The sequence below is a fragment of the Emydura macquarii genome, unplaced genomic scaffold, assembly GCF_026122565.2.
Source record: "Emydura macquarii macquarii isolate MOO-44397 ecotype Brisbane River unplaced genomic scaffold, CSIRO-AGI_Emac_v2 contig_369, whole genome shotgun sequence".
Classification (NCBI taxonomy): Eukaryota; Metazoa; Chordata; order Testudines; family Chelidae; genus Emydura; species Emydura macquarii.
Genome location: NW_027130506.1, coordinates 14,387,077 through 14,397,845, shown reverse-complemented (window position 1 = coordinate 14,397,845; position 10,769 = coordinate 14,387,077).

Here is a 10,769-nt window from a genome sequence, read left to right as displayed (position 1 = left end):
CATATAGTAACAGAGGTCCACACTCTATGTAGTTTGGGGGGAGAATTTGGCTTCCAACGGTGCTTTTGAGATAGGACTGTGTGAAGGTTTCATGACAAAGCAAAGCAAACCCAGGGCTTTGTTATAAACACACACCCCTAAATTGTGCAGCTGACACCATTGGCAGGAGAATCCTGTGCCTCATGGAAGTCAGAATCTCGGTTAGGTGAATTTCATACGAGTTTAAAGCCGTGATCCTGCAATTGACTCCCCAGAGCAGATTCCCACACCTAACTGGAGCCCCATGAAGTCAACAGTGGGTTCTGAAACTGAGGATTTATCAGTAGATCTTGATAAATTTATGAAAGGGATTATATGATGGAGTTGCCTGCGACAGCAGGGGACTGGACTCAATGATCCCCGATGACAGGATGATTTACTTCCAGTCCCATGCTCCTATGTTTTGGATGGAAACCAATGTGAAACTCAGTTTTTCTGCTCAGTATTGACTTGAAATCAAGAGAAACCTTGGTGGGTTTGGCTGAGTTTCACTTTGAGTTTATAGATTCATTTCTCTGCCCAAGCGAACAGAAATGGTGATAGTGTAAATAAAGAATAAAAAAGTTTGGTTCATTCAGGATGCATCTGCGCTGCGCATGTGCCACCGCCGCCATTTACTAAAACGTCTGTCGAAATAAAGATATAGAGCAACCTGTTTAAAAAGCCCTTGTTTCAGCCGCCAATGAAATGGCTACAAAAAGGCTTAATGACCTTATTTGGTAAAAGTCTAAGATTGTGAGCTCGGTAGGAGACAGCCTATATAATCTAGTGTATTTCCTGTTTTTGGCAGAGACTCCGACTTTCTGACGGTGTTCTCTCCAACTCTGCAGAATTGTAATAAACTCTTCCGAACAGAGCACAATTTGCCTCTTGCCTGGTAATTGTTGGGGTTCAAGGGGTTGCCCCCTTAAAACCGGTTAACAATTTCTGGTGTCAGAAGTGGGATTTCAATTGCCCTTTTTGGGCCGGGCTGTGTGTGTGTCCGTTGGGCTCGAGGTGGACGGGTAAGTGACTCGCGAAATCGGAGGGCCCCCGTTCTTGTTGAAACGGCCGGTATCCCGGTTGCTGCCTGACACCTCGTTCCCAAGAACCCATCTTGAGGCGCTCCACGGAAGAAACGGCCGGTCTATTTTGCGAAATATTAAGCTTACCGGTAAGTGTGGGAGTGTTCGAAATTTCGTCAAACAGTGGGTGGGACATTGTCGTGTGTTCGGAGAGTGAATGAGTCTGCAGTTCTCCTCGGTGGCCGTGAACGTCCGGGACCGGGAGTCAGACTAGAGTGAGTGAAGTTTTCCTTTTGTGTCCGCGACTGAGGACCCCTTACCTCTTTCGCACAACCCTTACCCGTTGTGGCCTGTTTTAACTCATAAGGGATGGGAAACAAGACGTCTAAGGTAGCCAAAGGAAATGGCAAAGGCAGGAAGAAACAGGGGGATTCCGTTGGGGACGCCCAGGTTCCGAATGGGTCATTGGAACTAGGAATTCCAGGGAATAGTCCGCTTGCGCGACTACTTCTCCATTGGGAACAGGTTAAGACGCAGGAATTTCAGACGCCTGGGGAGATGGTACGGATGTGTACCACGGTGTGGCCAGAATTTCACATTCAGCCACGATGGCCAAAGTTCGGATCTTGTGACTTTGAGGAAATAAAGAGGGTTGATGCAGAATATCAGAAACAACCTCCTAGGTCTAGTTATGTAGACTCCTGGATGTGGTTTATACTTAAGTTTTGTGATGGGGTGACTATGGCCGTAAGTAGAGAACAATTAAGGGAGAAAATAGGGGAAGTGGAAATGTCAAAATTTGATCCTCTCGAATTCTTGTCTAGGGTTACCCCTCAGGCACAACCTCCACCACCGCAACAGCCAGCCCAACCCCAAACACAATCCCCTCTTCTTCGGCAGCGATCCTTATCAGGTCAGGATGATAGGGAGGATCAGGCAGCGGGAGGAAACAATATGGGGGGAGAACTACCTCCGCCTTATAATCTAGAAGAGGAGAAAGGCGAAAAGCAGGGTAAAAGATTAGGACGGGAACTTAAGAATTTACAAATAGAACAATATGGTTGGGAGTTGTGGGATTTGAGGGGACGGAAACATAATAAGGTTGGACCTACCGCTCCGAACAAGGACGAGGAGGAAACAGGACCAGGGGGGTCCTCACAACTCCTCCGACCCTTGCGGCAGGTACCTATGGGTGACGGTTTGGGATACGTGGAAGTACCTTTAACAAGTAGTGATCTCAGGATAATAAAAGGGCAGATTCCAAGCCTTACTGAGGACCCTTTAGGGTTTGTACAAGGTCTTCGGGATGCTTTGGGGCCGTCTATTTACAGCCCTACTGAATTTTTATACATTTGCCGCCAATTGGCTGGGACCACATATACTAATCAGGCATTAACTCAGGCCAGAAGTATATGGAGAGATGAAGTTGCGGGCAGGACTGAGGCACAAGCTCAGGAGGCTTTCCCGGAGGAGACACCGGCTCAATGGGACTTCCAAGCTCAGGCAGGGAGGATCGCCTGTGAAACTTATCGACGCTATATGTTACAGGCATTCCAACAGATAATCCCTACTAACATAAGTATGACTAAAGCCTTTGGACAGCCACAAGGAAAAGATGAGAGTCCTGTAGAATATTTAGAACACATAAAGAAAAGCATGCGACAATATACTGGATTAGATCCGGAAGCTCCGGCAAATGTTGCAATACTGAAACTTCAATTTGTGGCAGGAAGTTATCCAGATATCAGAGTTAAGTTGCAGAAATTTGATGGATTAATGCTTAAACCACTCGAGGAACTATTGAATGAAGCTCAGAAAGTGGTAGTGAGGAGGGACGAGGAAAAAGAAAAGAAGAAAACTAAGTTAATGGTACAGACAGTCCAACAGGTTCTGTCTCACCAAAATCAGGGACCTCCGAGAAGGCAATTCCCACCTAACTGGAAAAGAGGACCGGCCAAAGGAGAATGGGATGAAAGGAAGGAGTTAAGGGATGCTGAAAAGTCTAGGGAAGGTTGGAAGTCCCAGCAACAGGGACAAGGTAGGGGTATGGACCAGAGGGGTCCATTGCCCAGGGATGTCTGTGCTTTCTGTAAACAGAAGGGACACTGGAAAAGAGAATGTGCCCTAAGGAAAGGAAAGGAGGCTGAAGAACTTGTAAGGCAGGCTGCCTGTTTTGAAGATGTTGACTAGGGGGGTCAGGGCTGTCTGGTAAAAAGACCCACCTTTTCCGAGCCCATGTTAACCCTAAAGGTGGGCAACTTACTAAAAGAGGTAGAATTTTTGGTAGACTCAGGAGCCACCCGTTCCAGTCTGGTTGAGTCCGTCTGGACCGGGGAGCCTCCGTTTTCCGGGGCATTCTGTAAAATAACAGGGGTAGAGAATAGGGTGACGTCGGTGCCAATTTTAAAACCCCTTTTTGTTTCCCAGCCAGGGAACCAAGGTAATATACTTCACGAGTTTCTTTGGATTCCAGGATCAGGAGTGAATCTTCTAGGGAGGGACCTTATGGGAAAATTGGGCTTAACCATTACTATTAAAAACCAGACTTGTACAGTCCGGTTGGCTCCCTTGAGAGCGGAAGATGAGGCGAAAGTTGACCCTAACGTATGGGCCAGGCCTGGAAACCCAGGGTTATTGCGGATAGTGCCCGTTAAAATACATCTAAAGACAGAGGTACCGGTCTATCGAAGTCAATACCCCATACGTCCAGAAGCAGAGGCGGGACTTAAACCTGTCGTTAAGGAACTGTTGGATGACGGTCTCATTGAGCCAAGTGATTCCCCGTATTGTACCCCGATTTTACCGGTAAAGAAACCAAATGGTACCTGGCGAATGGTTCAGGATTTAAGAGAAGTAAATAATGTAGTTGTCCCTAGAGCCCCAATAGTTCCAGACCCTCATACAATTCTCAGAAGTATACCTAATAGTCACGTCTGGTATACAGTTGTGGACCTAAAATCCGCTTTTTTTTGTGTACCTTTGGCACCGGAGTCAAGAGCAATATTTGCCTTTCAATGGCCACACCCTGATACTGGACAATTAACCCGTTTTCAATGGCGGGTTCTTCCCCAGGGGTACACCGAATCGCCCACTATTTTTGGGGAAACATTGGCTCAAGTGCTCCAGAAATGGACTTCTCCGCCGGGTACTATCCTCACTCAGTACGTGGACGATCTTCTGATTAGTGGAGAGCAAGGGAAAATAGTTAGACAGGCCAGTATAGATCTCTTAAGTTTCTTGGGAAATGAAGGGCTGCGGGTAACAAAAGAAAAATTGCAGTTTTGTGAGCAAGAGGTAAAGTATTTAGGCTTAAGACTACGGGGAGGTAAGAAGTATATAGACCCGAAGAGAATTAAAGGAATTCAGGAATTAACAATGCCAAAAACAAAACGGGAATTAAGAGGATTATTGGGAACGTTAAATTTCTGTAGACAATGGATCGAAGGGTTCTCTGAGTTAGTACAGCCATTCCTCAAGAAATTAACTAATGATCAGCCAGATGTGCTGGTATTGGAAAAACAGGATTACAAGCTGTTAAAGAAACTGAAGAAAATATTAGTCTCTGCCCCAGCCTTGGGACTATCGGATCCTAAGAAGCCAAGTCATTTGTTTGTCACCATCAGAAGCGGAGTGGCGAAAGGAGTATTGGCCCAAAAGAAAGCGGGGTCATATCAACCTACTGGTTACTTTTCTAAACACCTAGACCCCGTGGTATTAGGATGGCCTGGATGCCTTCAGGCATGCGCCGCTGCGGCAACAATGGTGAAAGTAGTCAGAAAACTATATCCTTTTGAAGTAATTGTTCTACATTCTCCACACCAGATTAGGGCTATTCTCTCACACACTGCTAGACGATGGATGACGGATGCTCGACTGCTTCAAATTGAGGCCACTCTTTTGGAGCAGCCAGAACTTTTGGTCACCACCACCGACCACCTAGGCCCAGCAGACGGTCTATCTGAAACAGTGACTAGGGAGTTTCAGGAAGAACATGACTGTGTCTCAATCACAGACTTGCAGACAAAATACAGGGAGGATCTGCAAGAAACTCCTATTGAAGGGGCATGGAATCTTTACACTGATGGCTCATCCAGAGTGATAGACGGTAAAAGATATACGGGATATGCCATAGTGGAGGATGGGTCCCTTGAAGTAGAGTCCGGAGCACTCACACCCTCTATGTCCGCTCAGACCGCTGAGCTATATGCACTCAAACGAGCTCTAGAAATATCCGAGGGAAAATCCGTTAATATCTATACTGATTCAAAGTATGCGTGTGGGGTAATTCAGGTGTTTGGGAAACTTTGGTGTGAGAGAGGGTTGTTGACATCCCAAGGGAGGAACCTAGCCCATCATCGATTGGTACAGGAAACTTTGGAAGCCTTGGACCTCCCCGCACAAGTAGCTATTATACACGTAGCGGGACATCAGAAAGGTAGGGATCCGGAGGCCGTGGGGAACCGGACGGCCGATGAGTTAGCAAAGAAAGCAGCTCTGGAAGGAAAAATACGTATGGCGGCCCTTATCCCCGTAGGCCTGGACCCCTCCCCTCCTTTCTCGTACCAACAAAGAGAAAAAGAGATGGCGGAGGGACAGGGGGCAACAATGACCGATGGAGTATTGATCCTTCCAGACGGGCGACAATGGCTACCCGAAGGGATAGTCAGAGAAGTTCTAAAAGCCTTGCACGAAGGAGGTCATTGGGGAACGCGGGCGTTAGTCGGGACGTTCCTTCAAAAATATGTAGGAAGGAGGGTGTGGTCTCACGCAAATGCATTAGTAGCAAGGTGTATCCCATGCCAAAAGCTAACAAAAATAACCCCCGGAAAACGGAATTGGGAGGAAGACCTTTAGTCGTACATCCCTTTGAAAGTATGCAGTGTGATTTTATAGATCTCCCAAAGGTGGGAAGTTTCAAACATTGTCTAGTTTTCACTGATCAGCTGACTGGATGGGTAGAGGCATTTCCGACGGCCAGGGCAACTGCAGGAGCTGTGTCTAAGCTCATTCTAGAACAAATTATCCCTAGGTTCGGGATAGTTCAAAGTATCGATTCAGATCGCGGCTCACATTTTACTCAAAGGGTCTTACAGGAGGTGATGTCAGTACTAGGAATCCAATGGAAGCTGCACACTCCATGGCACCCTCAGAGCTCAGGAAAAACGGAGCGAATGAATCAGAGTATTAAAGCTCAGTTACTTAAGTTAATGCAGCAGACACAGTTGCCTTGGACCAAGGTATTGCCTCTGGCTCTCTATGCTATTCGAACAAGACCTAACCAGAGGTCGGGATTGACTCCTTTCGAATGCTTGTATGGGATGGGGCAGTGGGATGTCAGTCCTAAAAGTGTAAACCCTAACTTGGATTTGTTCAAAGATGCATATTTAAAAAAACATTTGCTGGCACTCTTTTCTATTATATCCAAAAACAGGGAACAGAGTTTGGTGGTTCAAAGAGTGCCTCTTGAAGCTCCAGTCCATTCCTTCCAGCCTGGTCAGTGGGCGTATATTAAGGCGTGGAAAACAGAACCGCTGGCGCTTCGATGGTTGGGTCCCTATCAGATTCTGTTAACCACTGAGACAGCTATCAGAACCAGAGAAGCTGGATGGACTCATCATATACGGGCTAAGCACGCTGCAGACCCTGAAGACCGGTGGGAGGCTACTCCTCAACCCAGCAACGAACTTAAGACTGTGTTGAAACGGGTTCCTAATGTTTAGGGTTCTAGCCCTCTAGGGGGTCTCCATGTCTATTTTATAACTGTCAGGTTACTCGTTGTTCTCTCCCTGTTTCGTTTACAAGAGGTTGGGAGTAGGAAGTTCAGGTTCAGAAAAAGAAAGGAGGTTTGCTTAAAAGTTTTGATTGATCCCCTATTAGGACCTAACCCCTTTTAACCCTACCAGTGTTTGGTGCATAAGACTTGTCCTTACCAGTGGTGCGGTCGATTATCTAAATTTAACAGAAGGGTGCCGATGGATTCGACAGCAGGGAAAAGCTCGGCGGTGGAGGATGAATCAGGAGGGAGCCGAACTGTCAGAAGAAGTTCCGGTGGGATGGCTCCGAAAAGCGATTCATCTACAGAACCAGACCTGCTGGAAGTGCCTGAAACAGCACCCCTGCTTGCCTCCCAAAGCGCCACTCGAAAGAGACTCCGACGAGGAAAAATGGGAAGCAATGTTCATACACCGGTGAACACATCACAACCGGTACCCCCTTTGGTATCCTTTGCATTTATATTGTTTTTCCTATTTGGTCGCGCCACAGGTAATAACAACTCTTGTCCATGCACTACTGTCACTAGACAGGGAAGTCATGAAGTTCATACTTTAATATACAAAACCGTTTACAAATGCACAGGAACGACTGAGACGTGTAAATTCGATTCTGTTTCCTATCAGGTATGCACTGAAGGAAGCAAAAAGGTGTGTTATGATCCTAAAGAGGACCCCGAGAGAATTTGGATAGAAGTTAGGGCGGGAAGTAAAAATGGCCCCTTGTTGACTAGGGGTCTCCGGCAAGACAACCAACCCATTTCTTTAGCTTTCGATGCTTGTAAAGCTATGAGCTATGGCCCCGATAAGTGTGGAGGATTAAATTGGGAAAGGAGTTATATGTTGGAACATAAGTATATGGGATATAGTGGAAACTGGTGGTCTGGCTGTGAGGCTGATGATTGGTATTACGTGCCCTATTGGTCTTGCGTAAAATGGGCAACCTGGCAAACCTCAGGTACAACCGCCAAATTAGAAAAAGGAGTGGGAAAATCGGACTGCAAGTCTCATGAATGCAATCCTGTTAACTTTACTATTCTTAAACCTCAAGATTGGGACAGTCAGGATTGGTGGAATAAAGCTTTTGGTATATTGATAGATGGAAAGGGATCTGATCCAGGTGTCCTGCTGTATATCATCCAAATAAAAGAGAGAGCAGTAGGGGAGGATAAAAGGATGTATCAGGCCTTCTGGAAGGAAATAGAGGCAGACACATGGGAGCATGTACTCACTCCACGAACAGTGAACCTTTTTGTGGAATTAGCCCACACTATTGCCGTGAGCATGAATGTGACAAATTGTTATATTTGTGGGGGGACTTTAAGGGGGGACCAATGGCCTTGGGAGGTCCTAGAATGGAATCAGACCGCTCCCTATAATGCCTCAAAATATCCTCCTCACATCATACTTTCCAGATGGGAGCTTACCAACAATTTGATAGGGAGAATTGTGTCCAACGTACAGAGCATGGTGTAAATAACCCTATGATTTTAGGGGACTCTAATTGTAAATTTGTTAAAATCATTAATGGGTCTCAATACGGTACATGGGGAAATTCTACATTGGGAAACAATTCTGTCAACCCCTGGGAAAACTTAACCAAGATCGTAAAAACAATTTGGCATAATGGTACCGTGCTAAAAAAGGAAGTGCACCCCCTGGGCTTTATTGGATCTGTGGAAAAACAGCTTATTCACACCTAAGTCCCAATTGGACAGGTACATGCTTTTTGTGACATCTACGACCCTCCTTCTTTATGATACCATTATCCAAAGGAGTGGATTTGGGACAACCAGTCCTAATAAAGAGAAAAAAAAGAGAACTTAAAATAGGAACCTGGAAAGATGATGAATGGCCCCCAGAAAGAATAATTGCTTATTATGATCCTGCATCCTGGGCCCAAGATGGGTCTTATGGTTACAGAACCCCCATTTACCTATTAAACCGACTAATTAGACTACAGGCAGTGGTAGAACTGCTCACAAGAGAAAATCAGCAGGCCCTGTTAGTGTTGGCTAAGCAAAATACTAAGATCAAGAACGCTGTTTATCAGAATCGGTTAGCCCTGGATTACCTTTTGGCAGCAGAAGGGGGAGTGTGTGGGAAATTTAACCTCACAAATTGTTGTCTTGAAATAGGAGATACCCAAGAAATAATTGCTGAAATCACAGGCCGAATGAAAGAACTGGCCCATGTACCAGTACAAACATGGACTGGAATGCTAGACTCCACCGGATGGTTGGGGGGAATTTTTAATAACTGGAAACAAGCTTTGTTTTTCTTTTGTTTTATTTTACTAGGTTTAATGATTATGCCTTGTATTATTCCGCTTATAAGAAATATGATAAGTTCCGCTGTGCAAGCCGCAATGCCCCAAGCGACCCAAATGGTGATCAGAAGTCCAGAAATACAATATAAAGTCATACCAATGCTTAATAATACCAATGAATGAACCAAAGGTTGGTATAAAAGAAAAGGGGGGAATTGTAAATAAAGAATAAAAAAGTTTGGTTCATTCAGGATGCATCTGCGCTGCGCATGTGCCACCGCCGCCATTTACTAAAACGTCTGTCGAAATAAAGATATAGAGCAACCTGTTTAAAAAGCCCTTGTTTCAGCCGCCAATGAAATGGCTACAAACAGGCTTAATGACCTTATTTGGTAAAAGTCTAAGATTGTGAGCTCGGTAGGAGACAGCCTATATAATCTAGTGTATTTCCTGTTTTTGGCAGAGACTCCGACTTTCTGACGGTGTTCTCTCCAACTCTGCAGAATTGTAATAAACTCTTCCGAACAGAGCACAATTTGCCTCTTGCCTGGTAATTGTTGGGGTTCAAGGGGTTGCCCCCTTAAAACCGGTTAACAATAGGACCTGTGAACTGAAACGGATGAGTTTAACAGATCTCTGTTTGAGGGCAATGAGTATACAAGTGCAATAATTTGGACACTTCCTCTGGTTCTAAAATACAGTGTAACGTATTGCAACAAGTATATGTAAAGGGGAGTCCTGGTTAAAGTTTAAGTAAATATAATGCTTTCACCTGTTCGTCTCTAAATCTGGATCTTCTGTGATGTAGAAAGAAGAAAAGCTAATATTTGCTCAGTTCCTGGAAAGGAATACTTCTCTGGTAAACTATAAAATGTAATGATAATGTTTATCATTTTGATAAATATTTTTAGACAAGTAGAAAGGAGAAAGTGCCACAGAAGCACTATTTTTAATATGGCCAAATGCTTTGCTGATGAGACTCCATTGATGACAGTGGAATTACACTAGTGGAGAATCTGGCCCGGTGTCTAGGTAGATTAAAAAATGGAAAAGAGCTTTTAGGTTGTGATCCTGCAAACATTTCCACATGTGAGTAACTATGCTCATGTCAATAGTCCCATTAGGTTCAATTAGGCTACTCTCATAAGTAAAGCTACTCATATGCTTAAGTGTTTGCAGAATCTAGTAATTCATTAGAAGGCATGGAAAAAATTCCTGCTATGAACATGACCTGGAAAATAAATGCGTTGCCATCTCTGCCCTCTTTTGTCAGTCCCATCCTCTCTTGACCATGTTCATTCATATCACAGGCCCTGCCACTATCTGTTTTACACTATAGGTGGGGCCGGTGCTCTGTAGGAGCATTGCCAGCAGATCGAGGGAAGTGATTATTCCCCTCTATTTGGCACTGGTGAGGCCACATTTCGAGTTTTGGACCCCCCCAATGACAGGAAGGATGTGAGGAAATTAGAGAGAGTCCAGCGGAGGGAAACTAAAATGATTAGGGGGCTGGGCACATGATTTATGAGCATAGGCTGAGGGAACTTGGCTTGTTTAGTCTGCAGAAGAGAAAAGTGAGGGGGGATTCGATAGCGGCCTTTAACTACCTCAAGGGGAGGGGAGGTTACAAAGAGGATGGAGCTAGGCTGTTCTCAGTGGTGGCAGATGACAGAACAAGGAGCAATG